The sequence below is a fragment of the Lepisma saccharinum genome, chromosome 7 (genome assembly GCF_977018435.1).
Source record: "Lepisma saccharinum chromosome 7, izLepSacc3.1, whole genome shotgun sequence".
Lineage (NCBI taxonomy): Eukaryota > Metazoa > Arthropoda > Insecta > Zygentoma > Lepismatidae > Lepisma > Lepisma saccharinum.
Genome location: NC_139235.1, coordinates 2,971,063 through 2,986,829, shown reverse-complemented (window position 1 = coordinate 2,986,829; position 15,767 = coordinate 2,971,063). Strand labels below are relative to the sequence as shown.

The 15,767-nt window shown below is 40.0% G+C and overlaps 1 long non-coding RNA gene across 1 annotated transcript in view; it reads left to right on the top strand.

Annotated features, from left to right (window-relative positions):
• Positions 1-15,767, top strand: part of LOC145990113 (uncharacterized) — a 529,338-nt gene that overhangs the window by 225,850 nt on the left and 287,721 nt on the right. The window lies entirely within an intron of this gene.

Genomic DNA, 15,767 nt, shown 5'->3' with positions numbered 1-15,767 from the left:
TGATACCACACTCTCATTCCTCCCCTGTCATTTTACCTCCCTTTTACATGTAGGGTAGTAACAGAAAAAAATAAGGTTTTCTTGGAAGACATCTTGATTTCCAAGATAATTCTCTCAGAAGACCAATTTCAATCTCTCACTCAGAAACAACATTCCTATTCCAGCGAAAGTAGATAGTAATTACAGAAGTAATATATATATATATATATATATATATAATACCTGATGAGAAGCGAAACCATAGCCGAGCATGAAAATGACATGGAAAAACAAGAGACGGTGAAAACCTGTCACCAAGCAACTAACGGAATGTAATTAAAAAAGAACGATTGTTAAGAGTTAATTAAAGAAAATGGGGAGAGGGAGAGAGAAACTGAGAAAATGAACGAGTAAGATAAACAAACAATTTCCAGAGTAATTTGTTGATTACACCAAAGAGAAGCAGGAAGAAAAACAAACGAAAGAGTTTCGGACGCAATGGGAGGGGTTGGAAGAGCGAAAGAAGGGAAGGAAAAACCAAGTCTTGCGAGACAGGAATCCTCATCAGGCAAATCCATTAGCGAACTAAATAATGAGATCTGAATGCGAAATTCTTTCTGCGTAAGGTATTCCACGCACGTGGACTAGGCGATGATTTCCTGGATTGACGCAGTGTGTTATCACAGCTGCGCGTTAAGTAGTTGATAAGGAGCTGTGTCGGACAGCAACAACAGAAAAGAAAGTTCTGTGGTGCGCAGATACAGAAATGCCTTTCCATAGGCTTCATTTATTGAGGTTGTTACCGCCTCCACAGTAGGGATGGCCAAATCCGGATAATATTTTTTTCCGGATATCGGATAATTTTCCATCCGGTTTTCAAATATCCGAATAGTCGATTTTTTTTGCATATCCGGATTATCCAAATGTGTGCATTATCCGGACACTTTTATCGTTTATCCGTTTTACGGGCTATCCACATATTCTTTTATTCGTCATTTCTATATTTCACTGTATTTTCTTTCATCAAATCTGTTCTATCAGGATATCACATTATCCGAATATCCGCATTATCCATTGCATCCGAAATTGTGTTTGTGATAATAGTGCTATCGTTGTGAGCGATTTTAATTATGAAAAAACGAGAATAAACTTTGGTAAAAGTAAGGAATTTTCTTTTATTTTCTTCAATATGGCTCAGTGTAGCCGTAACCTAACGGAGAGTCCCATAACTCGGTTGCATTCTGAGATTGGACAACTACGATGACGTAATAATGCTGTCAGAACCCGGAACAACTGCTGAGAGAAAGGTGACCCTTTTAATGCATTTCTGCGCGTATTTTGATCCACTAAAAGTAATTACTTAGCTGTTTGTGCACTTTAATATACGCAAGAGAACCCCCTTATAACGATATAACGTGATTTTATCGTTATTACTATTAGTATTAGACTTAGCTTTGCTTTTTAACTACAGTTCGGTTGAGATAAACTGATTTCAACTATTATTATAGATTTCAATGTTTGAAGGAAAGAATAACCAATTACCTTTACTTTCTTTTATTACAGAAGAAAACTAAGAAAAAACTTCACAAAAAAAATAATTAAAGGTTCACACTGATTCGCTGGTGGTTCTTGGTTTACATGAGTAAGCCCAATACAAGAGTTGACACCAGTCCTTTAGATTATCTTGGTAAAAGAAATATAAGAAAAAAAACCACTCTCACATATATTTACATATAAAGAACAAATTTAACCTTTTTACTCACGATTACTTGGCCGGCCTTTAGAAGGAATTAGCGCTTTTCAAACTTTAGTAGGATTTTTTCATCAGAAGATCGAGCTTGTGGGGGTTAAACACGAGAGCTCTCGACACTGGGGATCACTTCACTAAAATCCTCGTTGTTCCGTCTTCTTTTCTCGACGATCCTTGGTGTCTTGTCGCTGGAGAAAATCCTTCTCTGCAACCTCGGCGTCACTGACTGAAAGTCTGCTAACTGCTGCAGAGTGAGTTCACTTCCGCACCATCTCTTTTCCGGAGAGCATTAATGCCGATTTAACGTTTCTTGTGCCTCTGCAAACAACGGCGGACTAGCGTGGTCTTCCGACTCAAGAGACTACTTTACCACTTCGCCAAGAAAATGTAACCGGAGGTATGCAAAACTCAACAGAAAGAGCACTGAATTGCGCGACCACCTTCCAGTCAAAATCTCCGCGCCAACTGCTGTAACTGCTCCGCGCCAACTGCTTCAACGTCTCCGCGCGCAAATCCACGAGCGCTTACTTCCCTTTGTGTACCGGACTCAGTCTATTATTTCAAAAAGGGGTGTTTCGATTCCTTTTGCTTCTTTCTTCCCGGAACGTTCTGTAAACAATCTGTTACACCCTTACCTACTTTGACGATTTCAACCCCTAAGTGCAGCACACACCTTTGCCACCCGTTCGCGAGACAACTCTCTGCTGACCATCCCCTCCCACAAGGCAACGTTTTATGGAAATTTCCAAACGGTTTCTGCTACCAGAGCGTGGAACGACCTCCCCAATGACATAAGAAACTCATCTTCTCTCGGCCAATTCAAATCAAAATTAAGAAATCATCTTCTGGAGTCAACTTATCAGGACTGAAAACAGGGAAATAAAATTAAAACTTCGTGTAAACTGGCAGGACCAACACCCACTGACTTTTTCTGTAATTTGAGTATGTTTGTTATTTGTGTTTGTTTTACGTGTATTTTTTTCTTTTCTTAGTGTGTATGTATTTCTCTGTGTTTTTCATTTACTTTTTGTGTTTTTCTTTTTTGGTATCTTAATGTTCTTAGTTTTTATATGTTTCATTTTTTGGTAGCTTAATGTTTTTAGTTTTTATATATTTCACAAACGGTTAGCAATAAAAATCTATTTATAAAATGTAAAGTAGATATGGTTAAATGGAAGAAAAGGCTTGTGCCTTAACTTCTCCATCCAAAGCAAGGAATAAATAAATAAATATGTGTCAATTGATACATTTCGCTGACATTAATGGCGGAGTGATTTGCCAAGCGCGCTACGGCGCCAGAGGTCTCGGTTTCGAATCCTGGCCTGGACATGGGTGTTCTTTGTGAGTGTCGCTTCGTCAGTTTCACCACATCATCACTCCGCGATTAGCCAAAATTGACAAAAAAGCGAAGTAAAATAAAACGGAGCAATCAATCAACTTGAACTACTACACATACATCCCAAGAAGCCTCAGTAATAAACTTTTGTGGTGTGCAATGCGCCCTGTGCACGCCCATGTCCCTACGCCACTGTTCAAATCTCTACGGTACTCTCTTCAAGTTAAATACACCTAATCAATTGATACATGTTGCTTTCTATGCACACACACACCCACTCATACTCCCAGAATCAAAATCCTAGAGCGGTGTTAATTCCGAATCTGATTAGCCGAGACGTTAAATTCGTCCTTCTTGGCCAGGCGTTGGATGCTGAAGAACCGTGCTAACTTCCATCCCCTGACAGGTGTGAGAAAGACGGTTGTTCCACAGTTTGAGCAAGAATATCGAGCTTCGCTGAGAGCAGCAGGGGGATATTGAATCTGCCACTAGCAGGTGTGCGAGTCTGACCAGTCGGATGCCAGGAAATGAGATGGAGCCCAACAAACTTGTCAACAAAATGACTACCACTGTGAGAGCAAAGCTGCCAATATCTGGAAGTTTCTTCCAAAAAAAAAGGGAAAGAAGAACAGGAACATACAGAGAGAGAGAGAGAGAGAGAGAGATGCAAAGAAGGAGGAAAAAATATTTTCAATTCAAAACGGCATCATCCATTGTTACCGGAAACATGGCTGAAAAGGAAGATAAAAAAGGTGCAATCGATCGCTGTAGGAAGAGCCCTGAACGAATACTTCGATCCTTCTCGGTCAATCGCCCTCCCCTCCCTCTTCCCATTCTCCCCTCAAAGCCCTTGCGACGAAGAATGTTTCAACTGAACCGTGTCTTTCGACTGTATTCAGCAATCTTGTACACAGTTCGCTTCTCCTCCTATCCATTTCAATTTCATGTCACTTTCAGGGTACCCCCCACCCCGCCCCTCCTGAAGTAACGCAGTGCCACGGTGAGGTAATTTTCATTGTTCGCGGGACTGCGACTAACTCATGCAAACAATTTGTTTTTACCCGAAATATATTGTTCGGCACGGACCGACTTCCATATGTTATACTATACGACCATATTTTCTATGTACACTTCTGTTCACAAAAAGTGGCACACTCGTTTGAGTTGGTCCAGCTTCGTGGCCGGAAGTACAGCCGAAGTAAGTGTTCGGAAAGCAGCAGTCTTGCTTACTATCAATCAATTTAACCATATCCAGGGAATTTTGTCTCTCTCATACTCAAAAAAAAGGGTCTAACAGAAAGATTGCAGCGTAAATATTACTTAACTGGAATTTCCACGTCTACAATCAATGTAATTTAAATGTGAAATATTCCTGAAATTTATTTTAAAAAGAAACCCATTTTTGACGTTCGTGACGAAGTAGTTATCACAATTCGTTAGAATGCGAGGGCCCCGGATTCGAATTTGGCGTGAGCTTGGGTGTTCTTCATCGTCGCGAGTAGCCGAAAATGGAAGAAAAGCAACACTAAATAACGAAAAGGAAAAAACGCAATAAGAATAAGCGAGACAGAAATAGTGCTGTTGCAATTCCTGATTCGGAAATAGTGTTATCCTAGTCCAGGAGAAGGCTTGAAGAATACACTTTTGCAAATAGAATTGCAAAAGTTGGCACTCAATGTGCGATGGAAAAAATAATAGAAATCCTAAAGGAAGAAGAGTTTATGTCACAGCCGGGGGGGAACATGAGAGGAGGTAAGCCCCCCCCCACATCAGTCATCCAGGCTATTAAAAATAAGTCAATGGTTGTCCTCTCATTTAACTTTAACAGTAAATGGAATTTTTGTAAAATAAAAATTGTCGGGTTATACCCGGTACTTGTTTTACATGCACGTTGGTTTCGTAATGGAGCACAAAAATAGAATTGTGAATCTCGAAAAAATTCTTACCGAATGAATGTCTCCGTAGATTCCAGAATAATGACTCGTCATTTTGAAATAAATAGTTTAAAATAAAATAAAAATATGTGCCGTTGGTTAATGAGATTCGTAGTCACATAGCAGAATCCACTATATTGACGGAAACTAGGGAACTGTTATCATTTACGGTTGCAAACACTAAGCTTCCACAAACGCACAATTTCCCAAAGTCTTCATTAATTTTCATGCACAAGCTTCACTTGTATTTTGTCAGCAATGTGTACAGCATATGAACCCTATCTGATGAAACGTATTGCTTTCAAATTAATGTAATTAGCGAGAAGCGACATCAAAATTTCGAGCTCGACAGGAAAAAATGCAATCTTATGGATAAATTACTCGAACAGCTTGGTTTCTTTTTGGCTTGTGGCCATGTCGGTTAAAGGCCAGCTTTGTAAGCTGAAATCCTAGGTTCGAATCCTCGTGTCTCCAAAATATTTTTTCTTACCAAATGTGTGTTATATAATGTATTTTTTTTTCTCGTCGCACCAATTGCAGCCTGAAACTTTGTTATTGTTTGCGTGCCAATAAGAAAATATGTATTGAAACTACTACTCGTTCAGAGAACGTGACTGTTACTCGAGACTACTTGACATTGAGATTTTTTAGTTGCTGCTAAGCCTCGATATTTACAACAAGTGCTAAAATTGAAAATTGTTGTGTGATAAAACACACCGTTAATATTCTCAAGAAGAAATTAAGTGAGTAAGTTGTGAGGAACATCAGGACATGTATTTTAAGATGATCCGTCATTCACGTGTCACTCTCCTCGTTTTAGGGGTGTAAGGGGTGCTCCTTCCACGTAGTGCACCCAATAGTCAACCTCACTTCCACGTAGTACACCCTGGACTACAGACTAACGAGGCTCTGGCGACTGGCCCTATGGCCAGTATAATTTTGTTTGTGTTGTCCTGTGTTTTGTCCTTATTTGTGCTGAGTGCTGCTTTACAGCCTCAGCTTTTAACGAAAGCCAGAAGATTTTAATATTTTATGATTTTAGTTATGCAACGTTAGAGTTGTTATGTGTAACGATAAGGGGCTGGACCCCGTATAATGTGACGGGTGCAAAATAGCCTTAGTGCTGACGCACCCAAAATTTTAAATTCAAATTCAAATTCTCCTCGTTTTATACATAGATAGAGATTTACAAGTGACCCACTCGATGAATGCTCGCACCTTAAGAGTAATTTTCAGATGGGAAGGAATGGAAGCCTGGTCCAAATCGTAAAGTCAAGACGTGCTCAGATTGTAGATGTTATTATCAGAAACAAACAGAATTAGTCAGTAACTACAATTATTTACCTAAACATCACTCATATGGCACTTAAAATAGAGCTGTAAAATATGTATTTTGAATTATTAACTGGTTGAATTATTCTTTTCATATTATACTTATTATACTTCTTTCGAGGTGCAATTTGAAGCGAAACATCTGAATCCGGACTGCAATCTAATATTAATAGCAATACAACCATTGCAGTATGAGAGATGAAAGGGACAAATGTGTCGTTCCATTCACATTATACTATGCAGGTATCGTCTGGGGTAACTTATCGTATGAATTGGTTTTAAGTAAATTCGACGTCACATTTCATGGAATGTTTGTTTCCTTGTTACGAACTATCTGAATAAAAGCTTCCTCTTGTATGTTGGCTTTCGCGGGAGCTGCTTTAGACTGCCAACATCAAGCATTCGCAGTGTTCGAGTAATATTAGCACCAGTGACGTAGTCACGTAAACCTGTCAATACAGCTTTTTCTTCTTTGCAACCGTGAAGCAGAAACAATTAATTTGGTTTGGTATAAATTAAGAAACTGCAACTGTCGCGAGTTCGAATCCTGTCAGGATCAGAAATTTTTTCTTCTCTTTATTTACGCGGTAGACAGTGAAGTGTAGCAAGATTCGAAAGTAGATTTTGATTTTTCTATTTATGTTGGCCATCGATGTATAATATATAATAATATGTAATTTCGAAAACCGCCAACTTTCAATTCAATAGCAAACATTCAGATGTAAAAACATATGGTGCTAACGGGGAAACCTATATTTCTGCGCTTTTAGAGGTTACGTAGAGATGGAAAAATTTTACATTTATTTCAAATATCTCTTGATTTTTACGAGGGCACGTGGCAAAGTGATTTTTTTCAAAATGTGTCAAAAGTCTGTGGATACGTCACACTCACACTTCAATTAAACTCGGGACGGGACTCTCAGTTGCAAGTGAAAACTGAACCACTATGTGCCTGCCACCTGATATCGAACCCAGAGCCACTCTATTACAAGGGGACTAACTTACAACACAATATACGAAAGTCTGTCTCTTATGTCACAAAATTTATCAATTTCTAATTTAGGTCACGATTAAGCTGGAGAACTATAAAATTAACTCTCCAAAAAAAATAATTAAATTAATCATTTTCCAAGAACATAAAAATCAAAAAATCCACATTTCTAGATAAAAAAGAGACAGGCAAACTTTTCATCATGTTTATGAAATACATAGTCCCCGAAAATAGTGCTTCCTTTTTAAACAAACACTACTAGAAAGCAACTTTGGTCGATAATTTTAGTTAAAAGTAGTTGTTTTAAAATTCTTATTCATAACTCCTCCAACCGGATCAAATGATATTCCTTGACGTTTACAAAATTACAGATTTAGAACAGAGGGTTGATGCAAACACTTACTCGTGCACTATGAATTAACTCAAACAGCTAATCATTCAAAATACATATTTTACAGCTCTATTCTAAGTGCCATATGAGTGATGTTTAGGTAAATAATTGTAGTTACTGACTAATTCTGTTTGTTTCTGATAATAACATCTACATTCTGAGCACGTCTTGACTTTACAATTTGGACCAGGCTTCCATTCCTTCCCATCTGAAAATTACTCTTAAGGTGCGAGCATTCATCGAGTGGGTCACTTGTAAATCTCTATCTATGTATAAAACGAGGAGAATTTGAATTTGAATTTAAAATTTTGGGTGCGTCAGCACTAAGGCTATTTTGCACCCGTCACATTATACGGGGTCCAGCCCCTTATCGTTACACATAACAACTCTAACGTTGCATAACTAAAATCATAAAATATTAAAATATTCTGGCTTTCGTTAAAAGCTGAGGCTGTAAAGCAGCACTCAGCACAAATAAGGACAAAACACAGGACAACACAAACAAAATTATACTGGCCATAGGGCCAGTCGCCAGAGCCTCGTTAGTCTGTATTCCAGGGTGTACTACGTGGAAGGAGCACCCCTTACACCCCTAAAACGAGGAGAGTGACACGTGAATGACGGATCATCTTAAAATACATGTCCTGATGTTCCTCACAACTTACTCACTTAATTTCTTCTTGAGAATATTAACGGTGTGTTTTATCACACAACAATTTTCAATTTTAGCACTTGTTGTAAATATCGAGGCTTAGCAGCAACTAAAAAATCTCAATGTCAAGTAGTCTCGAGTAACAGTCACGTTCTCTGAACGAGTAGTAGTTTCAATACATATTTTCTTATTGGCACGCAAACAATAACAAAGTTTCAGGCTGCAATTGGTGCGACGAGAAAAAAAAATACATTATATAACACACATTTGGTAAGAAAAAATATTTTGGAGACACGAGGATTCGAACCTAGGATTTCAGCTTACAAAGCTGGCCTTTAACCGACATGGCCACAAGCCAAAAAGAAACCAAGCTGTTCGAGTAATTTATCCATAAGATTGCATTTTTTCCTGTCGAGCTCGAAATTTTGATGTCGCTTCTCGCTAATTACATTAATTTGAAAGCAATACGTTTCATCAGATAGGGTTCATATGCTGTACACATTGCTGACAAAATACAAGTGAAGCTTGTGCATGAAAATTAATGAAGACTTTGGGAAATTGTGCGTTTGTGGAAGCTTAGTGTTTGCAACCGTAAATGATAACAGTTCCCTAGTTTCCGTCAATATAGTGGATTCTGCTATGTGACTACGAATCTCATTAACCAACGGCACATATTTTTATTTTATTTTAAACTATTTATTTCAAAATGACGAGTCATTATTCTGGAATCTACGGAGACATTCATTCGGTAAGAAGTTTTTCGAGATTCACAATTCTATTTTTGTGCTCCATTACGAAACCAACGTGCATGTAAAACAAGTACCGGGTATAACCCGACAATTTTTATTTTACAAAAATTCCATTTACTGTTAAAGTTAAATGAGAGGACAACCATTGACTTATTTTTAATAGCCTGGATGACTGATGTGGGGGGGGGGGCTTACCTCCTCTCATGTTCCCCCCCGGCTGTGACATAAACTCTTCTTCCTTTAGGATTTCTATTATTTTTTCCATCGCATATTGAGTGCCAACTTTTGCAATTCTATTTGCAAAAGTGTATTCTTCAAGCCTTCTCCTGGACTAGGATAACACTATTTCCGAATCAGGAATTGCAACAGCACTATTTCTGTCTCGCTTATTCTTATTGCGTTTTTTCCTTTTCGTTATTTAGTGTTGCTTTTCTTCCATTTTCGGCTACTCGCGACGATGAAGAACACCCAAGCTCACGCCAAATTCGAATCCGGGGCCCTCGCATTCTAACGAATTGTGATAACTACTTCGTCACGAACGTCAAAAATGGGTTTCTTTTTAAAATAAATTTCAGGAATATTTCACATTTAAATTACATTGATTGTAGACGTGGAAATTCCAGTTAATTAATATTTACGCTGCAATCTTTCTGTTAGGCCCTTTTTTTTGAGTCTGAGAGAGACAAAATTCCCTGGATATGGTTAAATTGATTGATAGTAAGCAAGACTGCTGCTTTCCGAACACTTACTTCGGCTGTACTTCCGGCCACGAAGCTGGACAACTCAAACGAGTGTGCCACTTTTTGTGAACAGAAGTGTACATGTTCCCGTTCTGCGTTTAGCGAATTCCCTTCATGTCCATATGCATACGTGTAAAAGGTGTACGGAATATCTTCCGCGGCGGCTTTGCGCGTAGAGCGATTTTCACTTTCTCACATACGTGTCGTTCTTTAGTTTTTTTTATGCGTGTACTGTTGCCATCTATAAAACATTTTCAAGTTCGAGTTATGTACGAACGAGAAGCATCTTATAGGAAAGATGTTACAAATATAGCAAGGATGTGTCATGATACCACGAATTCTTCACCTGCTTATAATTACATATGTAAGATTTATACCAAATAGATAATGCATTTTATAGATAGCAATTTTAATTTACTCACAGAGAACGGCTATTTCTTTGCTTTGGCCGTTCCGCACCTTTTTGTTTTTCTGTTGTAGAACCATCTATCAGCAATTTTTAAAGTGGCGGCGCCGAAAGGGGGCTAGGGGTGCTAATGCCACTGGGTCGAGCAGGAACCAAGGAAAATAAAATACAATAATGTTAGTGTGGCTTAAATGAAAGGAGGAACATCAGAGAGACTTGATCGTGCCGCCATCTTACGTGCAATGGTTAGCTTGTGGGTTTCCGAAGCAGAAAGTCCCCGTGTAACTTTCTTTGAGGAGTGCAGCGACTCTTGTCTGAGGTCCACGAGTACAAAGAGGATTTTCTTCCACTCCCGCGTCATGTCCTGTCCACCCTGAAGAACAAAGATTTCCCCCTCCCTGCAATTTTATTCTCCTCATAATCTGATTTTAATGATGCTCCGAGGTTTCTCGTCATCCGAAGAGAACTGGTGCGAGGGAAGGGGAGAGCAGGATAATGAGGGACAAGGCTACAAGATGAAGAGAAAGCAGAGGGAGGGAGGGGTGAGGGAGAAGGAAAAATACTTTGAAAGGTCAAAATTCAGGGGAGAGAAAAAAGAGAGAGACAGGGAGAGAGAGAGAGATAGGGAAAGAGAGAGAGAGAGAAAGAAGAGAGAGAGAGAGAGAGAGAGAGAGAGAGAGAGAGAGAGAGAGAGAGAGAATCACTGGATTCCTTAATTCACTTAATTCCTATCCTTATTAGAAATCCACCTGGTGTCTTGTTAAAATATGGACGAGAGGTCTGCGATCTTGTTGGAGATGTTTGTTCCGAATCAATAAAAGACGAGGGAAACTTTCTTTTTTGATCTTTGCTTGTGAACTCTACTGAACCTAGCACTCTTGAAATCCGTGCTAAGTATGCACTAATCTTTAGAATAAAAATGATTAGATCGAATTGAATGTAAGGTTTTTATTCTTGGGCGAGATTCGCTAAGTCTAGACTTAAGTCGCCGAAACGGAAAAGGCAGAAAGCAACTTCCCATTTCGCCTTAAATTCACTACCGAAGATCCAACAGTTTTTATGTACTGATAAGGCATAAGGCGAAATGTGAACCTGTTTCAAGTGGATAATTCTCGATGTTTTCCACGCTATAAGTGTGTGAAATTTGTTGAAAAACAATAACTCAAAATGGGGGACTTAAACAGCAAAAAATTGCTGTTAAATTGCTGTTAAATTGCTGAATAAAAGCCACACCTTAACTTTTCACAATTGAATTTTCGATAAGAGCGCGGCTATTTTTTGGGCCAATACGGTACTAGCTTCTTCATCTATGTTTGCATAATTGGAAATGTGGTCCGATATTAGAAATTATTGGCCTTTCTCTGTTCGTATCCACATGTATCGTCCGGTGAACCTCCGACTGTGCGTTTCTACATTCAACCCTGTCCTTTCCGTGTTCAAATCATCCAGTATTTTCTTCTTCTTCCCCTCTTCTTTGTTACTTTCATGTTCCAATTTTCCAGCATTTCGATTCTTCCTCTGTTCTTCTTTCAATTTCCAAATTATCCAGCATTTTGATCCTTCTCCCGCGGAGGTGGGGAGATGTATTGCCTGTACAGTTCGATTTGGAAGCTTCGCATAGCTGAGTCGATCGGTGGGAGATTTCGACTCGTTCATGGCACTGTGAGCAGTATGCACCGGTGGTAATTGACCCCTCTTTCCCCTCCGGTTACGCCACGGGCGTTTGGATGGGGGTGTTAGGGCACGCTGGGGGAAGCAAATTCATGCAATTTTGCACCTACCATCCCCTACTTTGTCCTGCATACCTGCATTTGACGATTTCCCGTTCGAAATTGTTCGACCCTCTTCCTTTGGAGTGGAAAATATTAATTTGTTTCATCAATTGTCATTACGGATGACCGAGCTTTGAACCAGCCCTTTCCCCTGTTAGCCTTTCAGCGGCACAGTAAGCACTGGGAATGTAACGTACTTTGTGCACGCATTTGTTTAGCGGCGGTAGTAAATGATTTTTGGAAACAACTATCGTAGGAGCTACACGTTTATACATCATAATATCCGTTAGCATTATTTGTTAATCATTCTATGATTATCTGGCGTTCTACCTTTACACTTCCATAAAATCATCCGCCATGTTCATTCTTCTATCACATTTCTTTGTTCCTTCTATATTAAAATCGTCTAGTATTTTTATTCATTTTCTGGGGTATGTTTCTCAATCATTTCCATGTTCAAATCATGCATCACTTCTATTATTGTGCCTCTTCGTTTCTTCATGTATACATCATCTAGCATGTCGATACTTCTTCTGCAATGTTAAAACCATCCAGCATGTTTGTACTTCTTTAGGTTTTCTTTCTATGTTAAATCATTCAGCATGTCTATACTTCTTCTGCATCTTCAATGTTCAAATCATTCAACATGTCGATACTTCTTCTGCATCTTGAAAGTTCAAATCATCCAACATGTCGATACTTCTTCTTCATATTCAATGTTCAAATCATCCAACATGTCGATATTTCTTCTGCATCTTAAATGTTCAAATCATCCAACATGTCTATACTTCTTCTGCATCTTCAATGTTCACATCATCCAACATTGATACTTCTTTTGCATATTCAATGTTCAAATCATTCAGCATGTCTATATTTCTTCTTCATCTTCAATGTTCACATCATCCAACATTGATACTTCTTTTGCATATTCAATGTTCAAATCATCCAACATGTCGATACTTCTTACAAGGCATCCGTCATGATCAGAATTTCCTTGTAACTCTGGTAATCTTCGTCGGTGTAATCTTTCGGCTGCTTTTTGGCAACGAGTTCCCACAGTCCCACCGTACCCGAATACCTGGTCCAACTATCCTTCTCGCCTAAATTGACTTTAATGTCGTTGCCTTCGAAGGTCACCTTCGATTTCCCAATCTTCCACACCACACCACCGCCTTCGTTGGTTTCCATGCTGGGATACAATCCGAACACTTCATCCTTGTCGAATTTCCCCGTACTCAGGTAGTCTCGCGCCAAAGGTCCCAACTCGATTTTATCCGAAGACGACGACGTGCTACCTATAGCTCGGCGTCGTGCCGGTGCATCCTTCAGTTCGAACGGTGTCGAAGGAATGCTCGAAATGGGCGTGGGTACGGCGTAACTTTTAGCTGCGAGCGGTACGAGTTCGTTGATCAAATTTTTATTTTGTTCCGTGACACTTTTAATTTCTTTACCTAGACCGCTGATGGCATCGATCACAGGTTGATCCTGACGTTTCTTCTCTTCGTAGAATCCGCGATTCTCGGATTTCCAACCTTTGAAGCGTTTCGCGAGGTATTTTCGCAACTTGAGATTTTCGTCCTCGATTTTTCGTTTCGTCATGACGTTATTTATACACGTCGTTTCTCACAACGTTGCAACGTTTAGAAAGTCGTTGATTTTGTTTCTGTATTTTCCGTCGTTGGGTTTCCTCGTCATGTCGATCGTCGCGAATCCGAAATCGTCACCGTTCCAGCAAGTAGAGCAGCAGCGTTCCGAAAATTGATTGTAGTTCATGTCTCCGCCTACGTAGTCATCGTACGCGTGCTTGAGGTTGGTGTGATCTTGACGAAACAAACATATGAAATTAGCGTTGTCGCGTACTAACTGTTTTGGAATTTTGGAAAACGTTTGAGCTAGGTAGAAACAATCCATTCCTTTGTGACGACCTTGCGTGAAAAAGTTGCGAATTTCATTTTGATTTTCCAGGATGGCGTCGTCGAACACAACAACTGAATTTTCACGACAATCGTCGAGTGGTTTTATTTCCGATGCGAACGTTGCAATGTCCAGACCATCGTACAGTTTCATCAGTTGCTGGTATTTGGATTGCTACAAACTTTTCGAGAACACGTACAGGTGCCTGTTCTTCCAATCTAACCAATTCGGTGCGAGGAGAAAATTGTCCACGAGCAGTGTCGTTTTCCCACACCCCGAAGGACCTACGATCAGACAGCGGATGCTGTCGGGAAGCAACTCGCCGTTCTTTTTCTTCGTTTGACTTTCCGGATCCGGTAGACGCTTCACCACGTTCCACGTACTCACAAGATCACTTCGTTCGCGTCGATCCAACTCTTTTCCGGAAGTCCCAGCCATTTGACAAACAGTTTGTCACCTTTCCTACGCAATACTTTCTCGATGAGGTACGTGTCGGGGTGTTTCGTTTTAGAGAGTTCCTCTTCGTAAAATCTTCCTTTCAAAATCTCGCCGCTACTATCTTTTATTATATACGTGTGTCGGTTTCCGGGTAAAACTCGAACCACCGTAAAGAGTTCCGTGCTCCAATTTTTTGTGAACCCCTTCTCGAAGGTGCGTTTGAATTTGCTGATCCTCACCCGGTCTCCAATTTTGTATTTAGCTTTTTTTGTCGTGGGCGTGTACTTTGGACAGTAAACTGTAGAAATTAAACGCTGCTCGTCAGACTTGGTAACGTCAACTGGCTTCATGCCTATCGTTCTGTGTACCGTATCATTATAGGTGTCGACGAGTTCCGGCAGGATGTCGACCCATTTGTAATTTCCCCGAAGCGTGAATCGTTTCCACATGTGTGTTTTCAAGGTTCGATTGAATCTTTCCACGATGCTGGCTTTGATGTGACTGAAGGTCGAATAATATCGAATGCCATGTTTTTGAATAAACTTTTGGAATAGGGCGTTGTAAAATTCTTTACCGTTGTCCGTTTGCAGAAACCGAGGTCGTCTGCCGCTTTCGCGAAAAATTAATTTGAATGCTTCCGCGACGCACGATCCCGTTTTCGCCTTCAAAGGTAGAGCCCATGCGAATTTCGAAAACGTGTCTATGACGGTGAGAAGGTACTTGTTGCCCTTGTTCCATTTATGTACGTTTTTCAAATTGCCGCTGCTCATCTCCACGAGGTCGCTTTGCCAGAGGTCGTCGATGCCCTTGGTTACCACAGCCAAACGTTCGTAGTTGCGGCGTGCAGGTTTATGCAATTCTTCGACGATGGCTTGCCTAGACATTTTTTTTGTTTAGAGATTACGTTTCAAGAGAAGCACCAGCGTGATGGGATTCAAAGAAGGTGGCACCTCGCTCGCGTTTTGAATGATCAGCTTATCGCCGGCACTCACGTCGAAAACAGTGAGATCTTCGTCTTCGTGTATTTCATATATGTTGCGCGTTTCGTTCCAACGTGCCAGAGGAATGTTTCCTGCTTTCTGGACACCACGATTCGATATTAAGGTCATGGTGGGAACGCTAGCTTTTCTGCCGTGAGACCAGTACGAAAATTCGTTTATCTGAATTGTTCCATCGAGGAGAAACTTGTAGTACGGATGATAAGAATGCAACATGTACAGTTTGTTACCTTCGACGAACGTGGAGATTCTCTGTTGATTGGGATCGCTGTTGATTTCGATGGCTTGCAAGGTGAACAATTTGGCGAATTTAGTGTCGAAGGTGACGAGATTACTGTGAACTTGTCCGAGTTTATTTTCGATGGGCAGCAAATGCTCGATTATG